This window comes from Ptychodera flava, chromosome 15 (assembly GCF_041260155.1).
Source record: "Ptychodera flava strain L36383 chromosome 15, AS_Pfla_20210202, whole genome shotgun sequence".
In the NCBI taxonomy this organism is placed as follows: domain Eukaryota; kingdom Metazoa; phylum Hemichordata; class Enteropneusta; family Ptychoderidae; genus Ptychodera; species Ptychodera flava.
In genome coordinates this window covers 29503849-29526400 of record NC_091942.1, presented here as the reverse complement: position 1 = coordinate 29526400, position 22552 = coordinate 29503849, and the positions used below count along the sequence as shown (strand labels likewise).

Below are 22552 nucleotides of genomic sequence, written 5' to 3'. Positions count from 1 at the left end.
GTAGTCACGGCAAGAATTCATTTGTCAACAACAACTTTGCATAACTCCCTGGCAAATAAGGTATCCTGTTTTTATAGAAAGCTATATACTAAGTACTTTGTACTTCACATACTTTGAGGAGCAGAAGAAATTATATTTGTTTTCTGAAAACAGAAATAGTGAAATTTTACTGAAAACAATATTAAAAGTTATTGCTATTGTCTCCTTACATGTAAAGGAACATTCATCTTTTGTGAAGAATTTTGTTTATGATAAAATAATCATTGAGTGCCTTCTGTTTCAGACTCAGTGTTTTTACTAGGGTTATGGCAAATAGGTAAATGGTGTGCGAGCCTCTTTAACCATTTCTGTTGTCCGCTAATATCGTTGTATTGGTATTCTAGGGAGATTTCCAGTAACCGGTGTACTGGCCTCAATAAAAATAGTGAGAGTAAAGTAGTGAAATTCGAAACTTGGCTGTTTGGAAATTTACATCTGTCATAACAGGAATGAGGAAAATGATTGAAGTTTTATTAGTAAGACTGAATATACTGGTTGCAAGTTGGCCTCAGGTCAAAAATGTTCAGCTTATACAGTTTTTTTGTTCTTCTCAAGATAATGTAAAATATTTGCTAAATTACAGGAATATACAAGACAAGCTGAACGAATGTAGATACTTGTAACTTGATACATATATATATTCCTTATTGGATATTTTGCATGGCAACCAAGCATAGATGGAGTACGGGCAACTGACTTTCCTGTTCAGTCTCAGAAAGCTATATGTACATGTATTGCCTGGAGGGCAGGAAACTCCTAAACTCAACAAATGTAAAATAAGTTACAGTTGTACAAATATGAATAACTCGAAAGACTCCAAGTTTAGCAAACTAGAAAGGTTTCTGACAAAGACACCTAGAAGTTTGATGCATATATTCCACCGAGGGACACATTCAATGTATTTCAATTCACTTAATTTTGTGGGGGAAAACTGCCTCGTGGCAGAAATCCAATTCTTAATTAATATGTCACATTAAAACAAGTCCTGATAGACAGATCAAATTGCCTGTGGTTGAAAGTAAAAAATGTCAGGAATAGAACAGTATATTGACAACAGATGTAAACGTGGAAAGGGCTTGGAGGCAATTCAATAGTGCCGTGCCACGACAAATCAGCGAGGTTTACTGATATTGATCAGGACACAGTCCCTCACTGAGATCTACATCTACCAAATCAGGAAGTTGCCATGTAGCTAAATTATAGGCTACGCTATACACTTTCAGCTAAAATAGTTCAATATTTTGCACTTAAACCTAGTAGCATTCAAGAGCTGCCTCCTAAAATGTCATTAGGTTCGGTATTTGGCAAAATTTGTATTCTGAATATTTTCTTGATCAAAGTTTTGCTTTACCCAAATCTTCAGAGATTTTCTCTCTTTGTTTCGTTGTTTACTTATTTATCTAATCATCCATTGATATAATGTAACGTTATTCACAAAATACTGCTTTAAATATCAGAATACATCGTACAGCAGTGGTATTGTCCTTGACACGATACCAAATTGTACAATATACAAGGATATAAATCCTGCCTTTTATTACACACCTTTTTAGTTGACTTTTACGAGAAAAGTTATATGTATAGCATTTTGCAAATGCCCTGTTGTAGTACTAGTAGTGTACCCTGGGTCACATCATCCAATGCAAACTATGAAAACGATCAACATAACTGCGAAGCCTACAGAACAAAAATTTAACCATGGCAGTGCAGTGCACATGAAGAAATTGTAGTTCAGCAGCATAAAAAACAACCACATAAATTCACAGCTTTTTGGACTAGCCCTCTGTAGTCTCGTTTTCCAAGAACTGGTATTAACATAAAACTTGTATGGTCAAAGGTCAAATACCATCCAATAACACAAAAGTTATTGGACTCTGTGCCAATATTATTGAACTCAGTGTCCTCTTAGGAAGAAACTTACTGTATGATGAAACTCCATAGCTTACAGACATATTCAATAATATTGATTCATTACTGTATCTTTTCACCTATTGAGTCAATCAAAAATGTTTTTCATTTTTAGAAGCTTATTGATAAAATTTGCATGATGAAACTTTTCTTCAGACAAGAAGAACCTGGTGTATCTGTCACATTGGCTTACAGTTACATGTAAATCGAGCTGCATTGGGAACTGGGTTTATGTCCCTTCTTTCATGTGGCGATAAAACACAGTCACTCAAGTGACCATGTGTCAAACAAGCAAAGGAGTGTTCTGAACAGTGTATCTCATCCAAACAATCTACAGGACAAGTTTGTTCCACTTGATGAAAGAAATTATTCCTATGTGTACACACTATGTTAAGCGTTTTGGATGGGAAATTTGATACAGCTGTCACGTCTCTACAGAAGTGTTTGTCGTGGATAATGTCCTTAATGTAAGAGACCCTGATTCCTGACTAAAGTGATAGCTTAAAAGGCTCATAGAGAGCACAGACAGGCTAAGTGCATTTTCAATATTAAGCTTGCAGTTGACTCAAGAGAGCTGTGAATCTCAAGACACGAGCCAATGCAATTCATTGCCTGTGCTCTCGCTGTCGCTCGTAACTTTCGTAAATTACGAACAAAAATGAAAATTTACGAAAAAAAATGAATGCCCGATCGGCCATTTACGAACGATTTTGTTATTTTTGAAGCCTGATTTTCGGTCTAGATTGTGAATTCCGGGGAAATACTGTCATATCTCGTCTTTCAAAACCTACGCTGCCCCTATCATCGGCGCATCGACACATGGTGATAGCTGGCTTTGGACTTTGACCTGTGATAACATGAGCATGCGCGAAAAGGTTTCAAGATCCCCGGGTCTTGTAATCTCATAGTGGTGTGTCATACATTACCAACCCATTACGGTAGTTTCGAGACACCCAAACACTCACATGCTGTCAACTTTCCGAATGGACTGTTGAAGCGGATCGAGGGAAGCGGGCAGTTACAAATACTTTGGATTGATAGTATCCAGTTGGGAAAGAAAGTTGGGCATAAAAACGGCAACTGATATGAAAAAATACGAAACAATGAAACCGCCGAGCTAGAAGAGATCAAGAACAGTCAGCCTGAAAGACAGTCGAACTACAGCAGAACTGCAGTCCGGACCGCACATGGTTGAACATGTACTGCAAAGTGTTTTTCTGTGCATGGAGGTGGAAGCGAGCCGGAAATCTTAGATGTCATAGATTTGTCATTTGACGATCTGAAAATTGAATTTTTCAGTCAGCGTGCCAATTTTAATAGGTTTCCTTCAAAATATTTTACAAGAAACTGTCTCAGCAAATGTTATGAATGCTGATAGTTTACTATGATCCAGAGAAAATGCTGTGCACAGTCCCATGACCAAAAAGTTTATCCAGACAAAAAAAAATAAATGACGATCATCTGCAGCGTTTTAAAAGTGTAACTGTCTCTAAGAAAACATTAGCAGGATCACCAGTCTCAGTTTGCTTACTTAAATTTGATGAGATGAGACAAATTTGTGCAAAACCACAGACTGCCAAATGTTCTGATCAGTGGTTCGTGTTCCCCTGAATAATGTAACAGGGGCTGGCGCCCTCTTGTAAATTCCGATCGCGCCCCTTTGCCAGAAATGAAAAAGATTTATCTTTTTTGAAACATAAAACAATAAAATGTACGGGAAAAAAAGTTGACAGTGATTTACAAGCAAAATGCGAGCGTGAGCCTCGATCCTGCAGACTGCAAACGTAATTCTCATCGATCTTGCAAATCTCGCGAGTTTGTGATGTCATCCGAGATCATAAGCCCATGTGCAACTCATCGAAGGCAGCCATATTTGCACGGCTCAGTCCGCAACGTTACTTGCTGCGAATCCGTAGCCTCTACCACTCGGGTAGGTTGGTCATTGGAGTGGTAGGGCTACGATGTGTAATACGCAAATATCGCACAGGATACGGCCTTGGCCAGAAATTTTCAAAGGCACAAATTTGACATAACTTTTCAAAAAGGACCGTGTCCGGTGTTCATATAACCTACCCGCTCAATAATTACTCGGTATTTGTCATTTTTCTCTCCTCCAAATGGATTTTTCGCAGCAGGACCGACGATCGCCTTGCATAACCGCCATCTTGAATTTAAAGCTGCTTGACCCATGACGTCATGCAAGTCTCGCAAGTTCCCGTTCCTACTTCATTTGCATTCAGATATCAACAAACAACACGTGCGCTGACTAGTATTGCTGTCTCATCATTGTCGGCTACGTTATGCGAATTTTCGCGTGGTAAAAAGTGAATGAATAGAAAGCAAATTACTTTTAACTTCAAAAATTGTGAATAAAATAGTAATAAGTTTATAAATAAAATAAATGTTGAATGACACTAAACTTCTCCAACTATTATCCATCATGCAAATTATGTTAAATTCCCCAGAGAAATTTTACATTATAGATCATGATGTTCTCCATCACATGAACACAAAATAAATGCAATGATCCTTTTATTTACCATATCGTAATATTAAACAAACTTGGTAGAGCTGATGTGTGGAGTTGCCCTTATTTTCCTTTACATCTTTCACATTTTCTGTTTTATGAATGTCTTCCAATGGAGACTTGTCTGTAACTTTTGCTCTCTTTCTCCTTTGCTCAACAACAATACAATTTAAATAATTCTAACATTAGCCATTAATGAGTTTGTTTTTTTGTTTTTTTCACCTGTTAGAAAATTGGTTTAGAATTCTCACTGCTGAGGGTACAAAAGTATTTCTAAACCTGTTTGTGCGGCACCTTTACTGAATAGTATCTGGTACCAGACCTCATTTTAGTGAAATTACTATTCAGTTGATGCGTTTTGTCAGACAATGTAGTTGTAGATTTGTTTTTCACTGATTTCATATACAAGTCATCAAAACTATACAATTGTACGCCTAGAATATTCCTAGCAGCTTTGATGATACGATTTATCTGAACTTTATTAGAAGAGGAAATACTACCGCCCCAGCAAGAAATACAATAACAGATGATTGACTCAACCGTTGATCTGTAAAACATATGCAAAATGTTCCCGGATACACCAAATCTATGCAACTTACGCAGAAAATACAATCTTTGCTGACATTTACGGTTTAACATATTCACATGGTCATCCCAAGAAACCATGTTTGTAAGAAGGATCCCAAGATATCTATAACTATTTACCCTTCCAACCTCCTCACCTTTGATTTTAACGGAGGTGGACTGATTTTGTTTTTCCTGAAATCAATCATCATTTCTTTTGTTTTCTTTACATTCAAAAACAAGCTTAATTTATTATCATCACACCATGTAACCAATCTGTCCACTTCTTGCTTATAGATTGTGTCCTGATCTGCTGTAATGAGGCCAATTAAAGACTTGTCGTCATCATTACTGTCCGCATGTATGGGGGTACAATCAGATGTAAATATGGTAAATAATGACGGTGATATAACCGAGCCTTGAGGCGAGCCGGTATTTGTCAATCGCACATGCGATCGTATTGAATTTACCTTGACAAACTGTGGCCTCCCAACCAAAAAATCTGCAACCCAATAAATTAACTGCGTGTATACTGACATATTTTTCAATTTTCTGATTAATAAGTTTGGTGAAATAGTATTAAATGCATTTGAGAAGTCCACAAATAAAATTCGAACAGATGCATTGGAAGTATCAAGGTGTCACAGTGTGTGAGGGTATGTAGAAGACAGAGAACTGCGTCTTCCGTACTCCTGTGTTGGCGGTAAGCAAATTGCAGTGGGTCTTGGTACGGTAATTAGGAGGATTAATGACTTAAGATGTCGTTATGTGCGCCTGCATTATACAATTATTTTTATACAACATATTTTTATACAATTATGTTTATTTATAAAACAAAAGACTCTTTCATAATATGCATGTCAAGCCCCCTCCCCCTTCCAAATTTAAAAAAAATGAAAAAGTGCAAAAACACAACTCATTCCAAATTTCTTTTCTTTTATTTCCTTTTATTTACGATATTTACATTTCCGGTTTTTTTTGCGAAAATACGCACAACGTTGCCGGCAATGCGAAGTGTGAAAGACGATGGTCGAGCGCACGTGTTGTCTGTTTACTTGAACGGGAACGTGCGAGACTTGCATGACGTCATGGGTCATGCAGCTAAAATTCAAGATGGCGCTGACTTCAAGGCGATCGCCGGTAACAGTTGGAAAAACCCGTTTAAAGTAGGTAAACTTGAGGAATACCTAGACATCTTCCGATGGATAGATGCTAAATGGACTTTGGACCAAGTCTATGGAAATTATTTCTGTAAAGATCGAAAATTGGCGTTCAAATTCGCGCCGTTCGAAATTCCGTGCGCATCGGCATAGTGCATGTGTAATACTATCCTGTGCGATATTTCAGTTCTTCACATCGCAGCCCCCACTCCCAGCAGAACACGTCAAGAGTGGCAGGGCTCGTTTTCGCAGCAACAACGTTACGTTAGCCACGGTCCCTCCATAGGGACCGTGCATTAGGTAACCGACTTAGCTGAGTACACATGGCAAGGAGCTGGAGGGTAACCAAGGACAGCAGAGTACACTGAAGTTTTTATAGGAGGTTAGAATTTCGTTTGTGTATTCCTTCCCAGCAAACAACCTAATGTTAGGCTCGGTCGGACGTGTATGAGGATGAGAACACGTGAGTGTTACGGTGATAATTTTGACATCGATGAATAAAGTATGTCTCTAGACTCGCTATGTTTTCGTTTTCAAAAAATGTAATCTTCATTGAAATCCGTGAACTGTAATAAAAGTTATGGAACACTGTTTCAGATCTCTTTTCCTTTGAGTTTTTTATACGAAAAAAAAAATGCTCCGCAAGCCTGAGTTTTTATGGTCACCGTGATAATTTTGACATCGATGAATAAATGTATGTCTCTCGCTATGTTTTCGTTTTCAAAAATGTAATCTTCATAATTGAAATCAGTGAACTGTAATAAAAGTTATGAAACCCTGTCTCAGATCTCCTTTCCTTAAGAGTTTTTATACGAAAAAAATCTGAAAAAAATACTCCCCAAGTGCCACCAAATAACACCATTTTAATCTCTGTTTTTCAAAAGCTCCAAGGGCAGGAGGGGGGACACCCCCCTCCTGACCTCCCCCCGCGACCGCTAAAGCGGTCGCTTGTGGTGCTTCGCACCACGTCTTCGCCCTCTTCTAAAAATATCCTGGGGAGAACACTGGTGGTTGTTTAAAAAGAATTTTAGAGATGAACATGGCATAATGACTGCAGCTATAGAGGCACCACCTAGTACCTATGGATGACGTGCATACTTTCAAAGTAACAGAGCTTTCCAAATATGAAAAACAGGGGACAGATTTTCTAGCATCTAAAACTTGTGCAAACACTGATAATATTTGATAATATTAATGACCGCTTCATAAATTAATATATATAATATCATCAACCACTGACTACACACACAAAGGGAGTTATGATTTGTGTCACAATATACTTGAACATGTTATGTTGTGTAATAAAGATAGAGTATTGAATAACATTCATTGGCCGTTGACCAAAATTACACACTTAATTGAGAAAAAGGAAGAAATTTCAATGTTACAAGCATTCATGACCCATGATGTACTGTGCTATTTAATAAATCTTTTGAAAATGCGTATCAAAATATGAGTGTTCATTGTCAAAAAACTAAAAAGGGGATTTTTCTTTCTTTTGTCCTATAATGGATCATTCATCATTTCTATCCCCTTATAATCACCTATTGAGTACCAGAAGTGCTTGTTCAAAGTTGGTGGTTCGGAATAACATAATTGTGCTTACTAATATTTTTTGAACCCAATTCGTAAATTACTAACAATTTCGAAAGGCCGGGAGAGAGCACAGATTGCGATGTTTAGAACAGACAGTTCGCCGTCACCTTTGGTTAAATTTTTGATGACATTTAAGGGAAGTATTTAGGCGTGTTTGGTTTTTTATTACACCCATGCAGATTTATCTCTATTAGGTTTTGTATTGAAATGTGTCCATGAAAATGCTAAATGTCAAGATGTGCTCCGCATAAAACACAAACACAAATGTGGTAAGGTGAGTCTAGCCGCGTCTCCCAAGCGGTGTGTCTGACATTTAATAATTACCACACATCTTATTTTCTCCCGGTATGAGTTGAAATGCTTGTCCTGCATCAGTCCATGTATCACTACTGCTCAAGTCAATCCACTAAAACCACAAAGTGCATTTGAAGCTCCATCGCATCGTGATCACACAGATAAAAATCATCCTCGTGACTGTGGTGTATATAACAGCCTATGATTTACACCCCTACAAAGTACTCTTGCCCAAGCAAATGTGTACACACCTACATGTACATTCTCTTCAGCCTACTGGTACTTTTAGTAATTTGTATGTTTAAATTGTTAACACACCGGTCGTTTTCAGTATCCAGGAAGTTGCTGAGCCAAAAATAGCATATCAATTCTAATATTCTTCCACATATATGACATATAGATTTATGAATATCCATCATAAATATTCTTTCTCATATGTTTGAGTAACGGAAAGAAAATTTATGATGGACACTCTTTCTGATATGTTTATTAACAGAAAGAAGAAAATTTCAGCGGATTTTTGTTTATTTTTTCTTGTCTGTTCACTGTAAGTTTACTTTCCGGTGGTGAGTTTATTTAAAGACATCACCAGCAAATTTCAGGTCTGATTATCAACACAACTTGGCAAAAGCTGTAGTATATCAGACAGTGGTGAGAAACAAAGATTATTTTTTGTCATCTTCAACTATACCTGTCACATGAGCATCAATCTTCCTTGAACTCTAGCAGTTTAATTATTAGAAGTACACACTGGCAAGTGTCCTGGGAAATCATATGCCATCAACAGGTGTGACCTTCCATTGCACCAAATCCATTCTAATTTATGGCAGATTTTTGTCGGGCTTTCAACTCAGTAAATAATTGCAAAAAAAAGAGAATAACAATTTGCCCACTCCCATTTTCCCTTGCTCTGCATTTACTGTCCTGTATCACGTCAGCCAGTGAGTATGTACAAGGGCTTTTGGATTTTGAAACACTGTACAACGTTGATACAGTCAGTTTAATCCCTACTGAACAAACTAACTATTCCACCGATACTACATGTAACACCAGTAATACACAATTCTCACCAAGAGTAGGTCATCGACCGATTCATTTTCCACAATTGTCATAAAAATACGAAATACTTTACAAACCTACATGATACTGAGGCTCATACAAGCACATACACTTCTGATACAGATGGCCTTACAAACACTATTAATAATTAATACATCTGTATTAACAAGGTCCTAGTGATAGCATAAATGAAATTTCTTGTATTAATACAATATTCCTCATTGCGTAGCTCATGACTAGACCACAGCTTTGCGTCATACATGCTTAAAAATAGCCAGTACACAATACAAGACTAAAATTGGTTTTTTAATATCTCTATTCCATAATGCTGATATTAATATACCACATGTACTTTATGAAACAAATTTTGATGAAATAAATGTCCCGACCACTCCCACTCCTTTCAATTAGCATTTAATAATTTGTAAATTTTCAGCATCTTATTCCCAGCCTTAAATGTAAAATTTCTCTTGGACAGTTGTTTGTACTATCGTATAGAACATACAAACCAGTAAAAAAATGTAAGATGAGATAATAATGTATTTGTACCACCAATATGGGTATAATGATACACAGGAATTTTGTAAATGGCGCTAGAGGAGTGCTATAACTTTGGATATGTATGCACTATGGCATACTTACTCCGTGTTGGCATCTTGTCTTTTGAAAAAAACCTAACTACATGTATTGGTAATTGCTGGAAAAGAATGCTCCAATGGAAAAACAACAGATAATTAAAGACGCTCACCTGAAATCAGGGCAACAGTGTCTTACAGTTAGACTGCAAAATGATATCATGCAATGCTTGCCTGTTCATCGATGAATTTTAAATGATGAATCATATCGTGCCATCAAAAATGTTAAAACGCACAGATATAAAATGTTAAGGTTCCACAGTCACATCAGTGAGGTACATCCTTTCATGTACAGTGAACAATGATAATACCAGTACTGGCACAATCTTGTCATATATTTGCTCATGAAAACAACTGGGATAACTGAACAGTGATGTACATTTTAGAGAAAAACAGGAGCACTTCTGTATACAACAACAACCACTTATTTGATATCCACGCTTGCTGAGGCAAGTGATATCACTGAACTATTGGCAACTAACAAGACCAATCCTAACAATATATTTTTTTCAAAATTCTGAAATTTGTTATTATGCTTTCCAGTCTCTATAAACACTTGAAGGATATCCTGCACACTTCAGAGCATGTCAAACAATCTTATTGTTTACAAGAGAAGTTACTGTAGATATATAGAAATTTAATTTTTTTAAAACCTGCAATAAGACACCACAGCAGCACAGAGAAGAGTGCTAATATTGATACTAAGCACTCAAGGTGCACAGAAGGCATACATACGTATGTGATCAGCAGTTTTAATTTTGTTGTAATGACCGAGGATGAAATTACACAAGATATAAAAACCGAATTAATAAAATACAGTTTACAGTATTACAGCAATGGAATTCTAGAGGAGTGACAATGCTTAGAGGTTTTCAAAATTATTTATCTGTTCCAAAAACTCTGCATACAGTCATGAGTATGTAGGTGTATATTGAACATGTCTTTTTGAAAAAGATTTATGGTTAATTAATTTTATGTTGACAATGAAAAACACAAAGGTCACCGTACTAATGATAAACCAATCTCATTAAAAGATAAATAATGACATTGAAAAACACAGTGAACTGTGTGCGTTTCATTAGTGAATCCCATTGTGAATAATTGGCGTAAAAATGGAGCAATTCTTTACTGTTTCAACACTGTTGACAAATGCTTCATCTGACTGCAGCCATTGTAACCAGCATCTTTCACATTCGAAAACAGTCAGCCGACTACCGTTATCGACTGACATGACTACCAGCTGATAAAAAGTGAAAGTTTGGACAGCGGCCAGTATGACCGGTAGCCACATGCCTGGTCAGCTGGGAACTTGGCCAAAATAGTATTTTTAGAGTCAGACAAATGACATTGACAGTTGATATACCGGTATACCATGGAAAACAAATTCACTCATGATCATAACAGTGAAACAACTGCATGTAATGTGAAATCATCAAAGATCGTCCATGTCAGAAATATGCCAATTCAAGATTTTCAGTTTTGCACCTGACTTTCCTGGAAAAATCTTTAAATTAAGATGTCCTCAAAATTTATGTTTTAATAATTTAGACTATTATGTTTGGCCGACAGCTTCCTCAAGAGTTGGTAAATTATGTATGTTTTCAAAGCAGTTTATCCTGTGGTTCATTTTGGTGGTTAATCAGCAAGAGTAGCCTTCAAGCCTGAACAAGGCCACTGTTCACATCATTGAACAAGGCCCTTACCAGGGCTAAAACAACCCTCTTTAGGGAATAGATTTGGTGTGTGCCCACATTTGATCATTTGAGGTCATGACTTGGCCTTGGGCGCATTCAATTATTGCAGTCTGTGACCTCAACCGCCAAGTTGAAGACGGTACATGTATCTACAGTGTGGTCTTGTCCAACCAGGACTATGGCCAGCACAATGTATTCACACAAACATGTCTGACACAAATTTTAAGTTGGACTTAAAAGCCACCCAAGGGTTGACTTCTGGCACTCAAATGATGAGTGACAGCATGTAAGGGATTAATTGCATCACTCACACATCTGTCCATCTTGGACCAATCCTGACAAGCGTAACATGCTAGCAGGGTAGACTTACCCATTCAAGACACCTGGTACCACAACTTACAACTAGCGGTTCAGGATGGTCCAACTTACTGTTGTAAACAAACAATGTCCCATGTTTTACCATTGAATGGAAATGATTATTGGACCAGTTTTGATGACATATTGCACACAGACTACACTTGTACACGGTCCCTCCACAGGACTGTGACTTGTATGACCAAAGCCTCACAAAGTGTGTCTCAACAATAATTCTTTTAACTCTACATCTACAAAGGCCCACGATACTTTTCTAGTGTGAACCCTACTGCAGCTAGATGTAGCTCTAGGATATATGGGGGAAACAACAACTCTGTTCAGGTTTGTAGAAAGGCTTTACACAATAAACGTACTTGCCCCTAAAGCAACTCGCTAACCAGTTCACAAAGTTGCTTGTCAAACAAGTTACACGTACATGTAATACAGTATGAATTTTCTAAACATCAAATTAATGAAAGAAATCCAATAGATTATTGAATTTATTCAAATAGTACACATACATCTTAACCCTTTCACCACCATGGTTTGTCCCAAATCCATTGTTTTCTATGGTAAAGTTGGACCTGTATACAGGGAACTGGGGGTGAAAGGGTTTAACTGTCCTACAAAAGGGGACATCTTCCTTCTCATTAATATGCAGCTAAGAAATTGCTGGCAATGATGTGGTATTGCTTGCAGTGCAAATAACAAGTTGTGAATTGTCGTTCCCACCTCTGGGGAAATTGTCTTTCTTATGGGACAAGTAATTACACATGCTGTCACCGATTCATAGCTATATCTAGACGGCAATACCACTATTCAAGGTACGGATAGCTGGCACTTATAAGCCAATGGCCTGAACCTTGCTCTGTTCCATGTAACCATGACAATGAGTTTACATTAATTATCTGCAGAAACTAATGAATCGCCAGTTACAAAAGAACACCCTCACATATTAATTTCTGCATCACTCTCATAAATTTACCAATTTTAAAATATTTTGGCAGCATAAACTTACATTTAAAGCATGTTTGTTGTACTTACATTATATAGTTTTGACAAAACACAAAGAAAAAACACCAAAAGAGCAAAGAGTTCTACATGTACCGGTATATATCCCTATGAAAGGTAGAACTCCTGGTCTTTTTAACATACATGTACAGGTCTTGGACAAAAATCACCAACAGTTTCTGTAAAACCTGTTTCACCTGGCATATCATATATCTATGAAAGGGGCACCCGGCAACTTCAACCATTCAAACACTAGTAATTGATTTTTTAATTGAGTATATACAAGTTGCAAAGTGCCTTCCTTATATAGAAGCTCTCAATAAAAGCCAGTGACATTGAACTTTTGCCAAGAATCTAAAGTCAATATTCCTCCTGAATTAGTAATGAACTATTTAAGAATACTCTGTCCCTTCTATTATCCTTAGTGATGTGATCTTTGAGTATTTTCTATGTTGTGTCTTGCGCATATCGGTTTATTTTGGTCATCTTTTCTAAAGACTGTATTTTTATCAATTTTTTTACTAATCAACTTTTCTGTAAATGTTAACCATTAGGCGCTGTTAACAAGAATAAAAATGGAATGAAATCAAATAAAATATGGGCAACAGTCCATTCTCAAATCAATTATGACTTCTATATTTAACACCTATCATAAATTACCAAAAGTCCACATCAATATTCAATGTTCAGCACATTAAAATGCTTTCTCAACTTTTGAATCTGTTGGAAAGATTTACACATTAGTACATACTATAAAAACTGATAGGCTCAGCCCTGGTATGATTAGTATTGATTTGCATTGATAATTCTAATTTGCGAGGTTTCTTCGTACTGGTAAATATATATCATAACCTTCATCTATTCATCTGCAATGATTTTTTTTTCTTTTCTTTTTTTTAAATCATGTTTATATTCTTATTATTTATTCATGCAAATCAATAAATTCACACTTCAATTAATAAAGAATTTTGTCTCCCATATTTGAAACGGGTTTTGAAAAATGAGATACTATGCAGTAATTGGTGCAGTTATGCTGTGATATTCAGTGAAAGCAAAAAAGTCTGTCTAAATGCTTACACTGATTCACTGCTACAAAATTATGATGGTTGATGGTCACCAAGGTGCATTAATGACAAGAAGAACTCTCAGCATTGAAAATCATCATTGCCTTTGATATCACACTGAATATAATGTATGCGTTAAGACTGAACTGTTAAACAGTGATTTGTACAGGGCATCCTACTTTTTTGTATTATCTTGATACTTCTCACTACTACTTTGAATGAAATCAATGACATGTGAAGAATAATATTAGGTTGAAACACTGAAAAATCATTATTTTCTTAAGAGTGGGAACATCCAAAAGTAATAGCTCAGCCATGAATTTTAGAGAAGTTGCCCTTGTCATCTTGACAAATATCGAGAAAACATGAAAGGTGTACTTTGTTTCACCGTGGGCTTCCAACATATTTTCTGTTTCAGTCTGTTTCAATTTCACAGGATAAATGTGTGACAACACATAAATAACCTGTATTCAAACAATGAGTCCAGGTGAACAGACAGGTTCGATGAAATAGCTGGCTATGCCATACAATGCAGTTTCATGTTTCTATGCTGCCATGTGGAGGCATAGGGATGGAGCCACGATGGCCCACTGATCCTAATCAGCAACCCAAGGATGAGTAGATCAGGAGACAATAACAGGATACAAGGATGGTTTTCTTGAGTAGATCTACTCACAGTAAATGAGATTGCTTTTCGAGCATTAACGATGTACAGCCATGGGCACGATGGCTTTAACTCTCCCAATACATAACACATCAATTATTGTATAAATTGAGTTCTGAGAGAAGTGCCACAATCAAACATACTTGGAATTCAAATGTGTACATAAAGTATAGTAAATGCATGTATTTGAAATTTAAAACAGCTATGAACATAATGATACAGTGATCTTCAAAGCAACCTAGCTAATGCTTTCAAAATAGTTGAAAAGTGTTTTTGATCAAAAGATATTAAATGATGTCAAACCAAAATGAGAAAAAGATTATAAAAGAATAAATGACTAAGAAACCAAAATTCCTTCTCAACACAATCATAAATAGAGAATTCATCATTGCATAGATATTGGATATGTACATGTAATATGATAGGTAATAAAGTGCCTGTTACATCTCTTTAACTACTGCAACTATTTACATGTAAAATATCCTGTTCAACTATGAAAAAGTAACGAGGTTGTAAAATATAAATAAAATTCTACATTAGTATTGCTTTTAAAAATAAAATCATATCATTTACAAAACCTGGCTGTAATCACTTTGAGATCATGATGCAACCCGCTGTAGATTTAATCAATCCCAACTGCACTGAAATAACTGTTGTGAGACTGAAAAAATATTGAGTCTGCTCGAATGAAAACTTTTAAACTTCATGCATTATGTATGAAATTTCCCTAATAGCAAGTACAATTTGGAAAGAATTTCCTTTGTAGTCAGCGTACATTGTATCTGCAGTTAAACAGAAGATTAACAAGTACATTCAATCAAAAGTGCGAGAAAATTTGCTTGCTTGGGGTTGATAATGTTTACTGTAATTCATTGTCTTTGAAACACGCTGTTCAAGCCTGTCTGTAGAAAATATTTATTAGCATAGGGACAGTTACCATATATAGTTCTGAAAGTCATAAGCAATATGAATGGTATTGCACATGTGTAACAGAATTTTGAAATGACCATACCAGTAGAATTCCCTGTGTTACAACATTTTGAAGTACCTAAAGTATATGGGCTGATAACTCTGATATTTTCACTTCCATCGACGATATGATCTATAAACAACTGTAGATTTAAGTGGAGGAAAGATCATCTGTGCAACTGTCACCTTTCCAAAGCTTGATGCAGTGTCATCTCTCCCTTGTCGCATGTCACAGTTAATCTGTACTGAGGGAGATTGTTGCTCCTCAAGAGACCTCTACATGGTTAACTTTTCACATTTCAATTTTTTTTTCATTTTGCTCACTCAGTACAGTCGTACAGTAATACAATGTGACATCATAATCAATGCAAAGCTCATATGCAAGTCATTAACATGTAGCTGTATAATCATAAAACAGCATGTCAAAATCACAATTTTCACCTTCACACTTATTATTCTTTTTTCTGTTATATCTGGCGACAGAGCAACAATGCTCCATTTTGATATTTTACAGTAACAGACTGAGTCGAGAGAGTTGGCACATATACAGAGACACATATTAGACTTTTTTGTCTTTTCTCTTATCATTTGAGACATATCTGTTATCTCGCTCACTGTCAAGGCTAAGACTGAAAAGTGAAAGCATTCACATCCTTGGCATTTAACAAGTCATCGTTGAGGACTCAGTCCCCCGCTTGTCCATTTTGTTATAATCTTTGGTGTCTAGGTAGCTGTGGTCTAGGTAGCTGACATGACATTGATGCAACGGGTGCATCAGGCCTGTGACTTGCATAATAAAAGTAAGGAACGTTCAATAAATGACTCATCTCTGCCGGTAATGACCACTGAAGGAACTTTTTGATTACATCACACATAACAATGCCCTCACTGCCTCTAGTGTCATGACGGCACATACTATACAACATGGTTTGGTGGAATTTTCGAAATGGTATGGGATCGGGTATGTTGTTGTAATCAGCCATTTCGGATCATATAATGAAACAAATTAATGTGCACAAGAATGCAGCCATAGTATTTTATCTTCTATGACGATTGAACAAAATCAGTCCACGAGGGACAGTGACCTATGTTTATGTTTCAAAGACATAAAAAATCACACCAAAATGTAAATCAAATGGCTGTCTATTGACCATATGGATCATAGCACAAAATTAGTAGACATGCATATGTATGCCATAGTACTTTATCTTTGTACCAAGTTCTCAACAACATTGGTTAAGGAATATTTGCATATGATTAAGCCTCAAAGACATGAAAAAATCCAAAAATAACCATCTGGCAGCGATATTGGAAAAAAATGACAATCTGGCAGCCATATTGGAACATGTCACATTAGTAAATTGACATGTATATGTGTGCCATAGTGCTTGATCTTTGTACCAAGTTCGGACAAAATGAGGAGTAATGACCTTTGAATTACGCTTCAAAGACATGCAAAATTCAAAACAAAATGGCAGTTGTGCAGCCATATTGGATCCTATCGCAAGGTTAATGATACATGCATATGTATGCCATAGTGTTTTGCCTTTGTGCCAAGTTTGAACAAAATCAGTTCAAGGATGTTTGAGTTATGGTTCAAAGAAATGAAAAAAATCGCAAAAAAATGGCCGCCTGTCGGCCATATTGGATCATATCACAAAATAAATTGGTGTTCATATGAAGGGCATAATGTTTTGCTTTTGTGCCAAATTTGAACAGAATCGGTTCACGGATGTCTGAGTTATGGTCCATGAAAAATCGCAATAAAATGGCCGCCTCACGCCCATATTGGATCATACGGCAATATAATTCGACATGCATTTGTATGCCATAGTGTTATGCCTTTGTGCCAAATTTGAAAAGAATCTGCTCAAGGATGTCTGAGTTATGGTCCAAAGACATGAAAAATCGCAACAAAATGGCCGCCTCACGCCCATATTGGATCGTATGGCAATATAATTTGACATGCATTTGTAGGCCATAGTGTTATGCCTTTGTGCCAAGTTTGAACAGAATCGGTTCAAGTATGTTTGAGTTATGGTTCAAAGACATGAAAAATTGCAACAAAATGGCCGCCTCACGCCCATATTCGATCGTATCGCAATATAATTTGACATGCATTTGTAGGCCATAGTGTTGTGCCTTTGTGCCAAATTTGAACAGAATCTGCTCAAGGATGTCTGAGTTATGGTCCAAAGACATGAAAAATCGCAACAAAATGGCCGCCTCACGCCCATATTGGATCATACAGCAATATAATTCGACATGCATTTGTAAGCCATAGTGTTATGCCTTTGTGCCAAATTTGAAAAGAATCTGCTCACGGATGTCTGAGTTATGGTCCAAAGACATGAAAAATCGCAAACAAAATGGCCGCCTCACACCCATATTGGATCGTATCGGCAATATAATTCGACATGCATTTGTAGGCCATAGTGTTATGCCTTTGTGCCAAGTTTGAACAGAATCGGTTCAAGGATGTTTGAGTTATGGTTCAAAGACATGAAAAATTGCAACAAAATGGCCGCCTCGCGCCCATATTGGATCGTATCGCAATATAATTTGACATGCATTTGTAGGCCATAGTGTTGTGCCTTTGTGCCAAATTTGAACAGAATCTGCTCAAGGATGTCTGAGTTATGGTCCAAAGACATGAAAAATCGCAACAAAATGGCCGCCTCACGCCCATATTGGATCGTATTGCAAAATAATTTGACATGGATATGAAAGCCATAGTGTTATGCCTTTGTGCCAAGTTTGAACAGAATCTGCTCAAGGATGTCTGAGTTATGGTCCAAAGACATGAAAAATCGCAACAAAATGGCCGCCTCACGCCCATATTGGATCGTATTGCAAATAATTTTACATGGATATGAAAGCCATAGTGTTATGCCTTTGTGACAAATTTGAACAGAATCTGCTCAAGGATGTCTGAGTTATGGTCCAAAGACATGAAAAATCGCAACAAAATGGCCGCCTCACGCCCATATTGGATCGTATTGCAAAATAATTTTACATGGATATGAAAGCCATAAGTGTTATGCCTTTGTGCCAAGTTTGAACAGAATCTGCTCAAAGATGTCTGAGTTATGGTCCAAAGACATGAAAAATGCAACAAAATGGCCGCCTCGCGCCCATATTGGATCGTATCACAGAATAAATCGACGTGCATCTGTAGGTCATAGTGCTATGCCTTTGTGCCAAGTTTGAACAAAATTGGTTCAGCAGTGTCTGAGAAACTGTTGATGACGGACGGAACGGACGGACGCAGACGGGACCCAATCTATAAGTCCCCGCCGGACTTCGTCCGCGGGGAGTAAAAAGAAGTGTGAGTTAATAAGCAGCTGTTCTCTGAAACTTAGAATCTCTGCATATTCTCTACCAAGGTTTACTTGAAGCTCATATCATGTATGGTCAACACTGTTAAGTTTATGGTTGACTGCGATATTTCATTACCTGGCAAAGAAAAAAAAAATGGTAATTTGACCTTTTCGGTCAGTTCATGGGCAAACTCTAGATGAAAAGCAATTTGAGTGAATCAGTAATATACCGATGCCATAAATCATAATAAAGGACGGTGAAACACGTTTTAATTTTCAATCCAATTTACCAAGTACTAGAAATAGTATCATGGAGGACAGCATACGGGCTGGTACAATAATAAATTCATGACTACTTTACAATGCCTGATGTGTAATTGTTTGTTTTCAATGATAAATGTTCACCATTGGCTGACATAATCATGATGTATGAAAAATTTGAGGGGCCAATAGTCAGTAAATTTTTATTTCAAACAAAGTACACTTATGTTGAGGAACAGTAAATACAAACAGGCATATATTTTGCAGTAGAAATATCAAAAAAATAAAATAATGCGCACCGTGGTGTTATTAGGAATATTTCAGTCAATAAATTGACACCTGTTTCTAAGTTCTTCACCTACTTGTAATGCCAAGAGGTTTAACCTCGAAGGTGATGGCACCAATGACAAGTATAGTAGGGTTTCTGTAACCATGGAGCCACAAAAAATAGCTCCATGCCAAAACCAGGAACGTACCCCACTGATTTGAATCAATGGCATTCACACTGGAACTGACTGAACGCATTATTAAACCCTTCTCACGTTCATGAGTTTGGGAAAGGAACGGGTATTGTTGGTATGGTCACGGATGTCTCGTAACCACAATCACGGTATGTATAGTAATAGTATAGCCCATGATGCTATGAGCCCTTCTCGCCGCGCCTCGAGTCCACTGACTGACAGAGCAAAGAGTCCAACCACCTCACCTGAGTGACTGAAAGCAATATCGACCGCTGTGATTCCCGCCCTTCCCAACCCCCTCCCCACCTGGTACAGGTATTCAAGCGCGATGCGTTCGACAGTGATAGACCAATACACACATCTACAAACAGTACTAGTGAGTAAATACGGCGAAATCAAGATTCGTAGGATATCGCCTGCTGAACAGATGGATCGTGTACAACAGCAATGTTGTCATATTGATACAGCGATGTGGCGGATGTTTTCGGGCTAACCAAGTAACCAAGCACAGCAACCTGTCTCCAGGTTGAAAATTATTTACAAAGCCTACCTTTCCGTTCCGTTCTCCTGACCGAAATTCCTTTGCCCGAAGTAGGACACTCTTTGCAAAATCAATGAAACTGGTCTTGTACTGCGGCCATCTTGCTCAAGATTCGTGCTGTGCAAGGCTGCTTAGCTACTTACATATATGCACTTGTCTCGGACCACCCAGGCAAATGAAGAAAGTTAATTGCCACTTGTTGTCAGTACTGCCGCAAGCGCAAGCGGTAGAGCGACCGCTACGTGGACGGCGTGAGACGTGGTTTGTTGCTACAATACATATATTTTTAAACAGTCTGCAAACGTTTCGAATATGATACCAGCTTACAAAAGTTGTCAAATATGCTAGTCTCTGTGTATCTCTTGTGATCTCTACAACTGGAAACAAATATTCATAATGAAAAATTCAACTAGAAACTTACTCGCCATAAGTAATAATGTAAACCTTCTGAGAAAGAAGCTAAATATAATATATACACGTATATATATATATAATATATATATTATTATATATATATATATATATATATATATATATATATATATATATATATTAAATCTAAACAAAAACAATCATGAAAGCTACTGTTGATTTTATTGCATTGTATTCAACAGTAGCTTTTATGATGTGTTTTTGTTTAGATTTATATAAACAATATATATATATATATATATATATATATATATATATATATATATATATATATATATATATATATATATATATATATATATATATTGTTATGTAGGTCATTTACCCCACACTCATCATGACCTGAGTTCAATTAGTCTAGAACATTCTCAAGGTCACTGCCCTTAATGACCTCACAACCTTGAATTCAATTAGTCATGTTTGGAATGTTCTGGAAAGTTGATTAGTTGTGTAAGGAGATAATTTTAGAACAGTAATTAGCATGTCAATAAAAGTTCTAGATTGTTCTTATATGCCTTTATAAAAGGGACGTGCACAGCTTCCAGTCAGACTTTTGGGATCGTGTCTCTTGTGTGTTACTAAACTCCAGCAGTAGTCATTCTCAAGACTTTTCAAGACCTTCACTGCCAACGCTGGATTTATACTGTGGACTTTGTGCAGCTTCAAGCCTGCAAGGACTGTTCATTCATCCAACTGACTGTTACAACTCTGAGACTGGAGCTTTGCCGTCCCAGCTGAGATAAGTAGTCTGTACACTTTTAAAGCTTGTACTCTATCCCTGACTTAGCAATTAGTTTTATTTTCGTAATAAATTTTGTTTAAACGTTAACTGCTGAGTTCACCCTTTTGTTCGTTTTCTCTGCACGTAACAAATTGGGGGCTCGTCCGGGAGACGAATATTTTGAGACGTTTGACAGCATTTTGCCAGCTTTTTCCAAACTACTGTATACTGTGAACTCAGCGAAATTCAATCATGGCGGAATTCAAGCCAGACGAATTTATGGATGACCTTGATCAGGACACGTTTAATTCCCTCAGAAAAGACAACCTCATAGCACTGGCAAATTTCCTTAATGTAGATGTCAAAGATCTATGCGCAAGCGGGAAATACAGTTCAAGATTGCAAAACATTTAGTTAATTCTGGCCATTTTGAGGAGTCTGCCTTAAAAGATTATGAGCCTGAGTCTTCCTTTCGAACTCAAAAAATTAGAATTAGAAATACAGGCAGATTTGGAGCTTAAGAAATTGAATTAGAAAAGGAAAAATTACAAATGAAAGAAAAAGAAAGGCAGGAAAGATTAGAAATGGAAGAAAGACAGAGAGAAAAAGATTGCGATTAGAAGAACAGCGATTACAGTAGAACTAAAACGTTTAGAGCTTGGACAGTCAGGAAAATTCTTCCCTTCAGACAAGTTTGACATCACTAAGCATTTCAGGTTAGTTCCCCCTTTCCAAGAAAAGGATGTTGATAAATATTTCCTTCATTTTGAGAAAATTGCTCAGAGTCTGAATTGGCCTAAGGAGTCCTGGTCTATGCTTTTGCAGAGTGCTTTGGTGGGTAAAGCAGAGAAATTTACATTCAGTTGTCAGTAGAGCAGGCTTCAGATTATGATTCTGTGAAGGAATTAATTCTCAAGGGCTATGAGTTGTGCCTGAAGCTTACCGTCAGAAATTTAGGGATTGTGAGAAGGTGAAGGATCAAACTTATGTTGAATTTGCTCGAACAAAAGAACAACTGTTTGATCGTTGGTGTTCTTCTGAAAAGGTCAGTCAGAATTATGACAAATTACGACAACTTGTTTTGATTGAGGAATTTAAAAGGTGCATCCGGAGTGACATCAAGACGTTTATCAATGAACAAAAGGCAGATACATTGGAGGTTGCTGCACGTTTGGCCGATGATTATTCATTGACCCACAAATCTTCATTTCTCAGCAAACCATCCCAGTCCTTTTCATACAGAAACAATGCAGGTAAATTTAACTCGTCCTTTTCATC

At 36.9% G+C, this 22552-nt stretch overlaps 1 protein-coding gene across 2 annotated transcripts in view; it reads right to left on the bottom strand.

The window, feature by feature from the left end:
• Positions 1–20259, bottom strand: part of LOC139151824 (protein starmaker-like) — a 43516-nt gene extending 23257 nt beyond the window's left edge. Inside the window, exon 1 of one of the 2 annotated variants that reach the window (XM_070724822.1) lies at positions 20131–20259. The gene's annotated coding sequence lies outside the window, so the exon portion shown is untranslated. Of the gene's footprint in view, positions 1–4020; positions 4130–20130 lie in introns of those variants that run through there. The other variant, XM_070724824.1, reaches the window with a different exon arrangement.
• Between the last annotated feature and the right edge of the window lie 2293 nt (positions 20260–22552).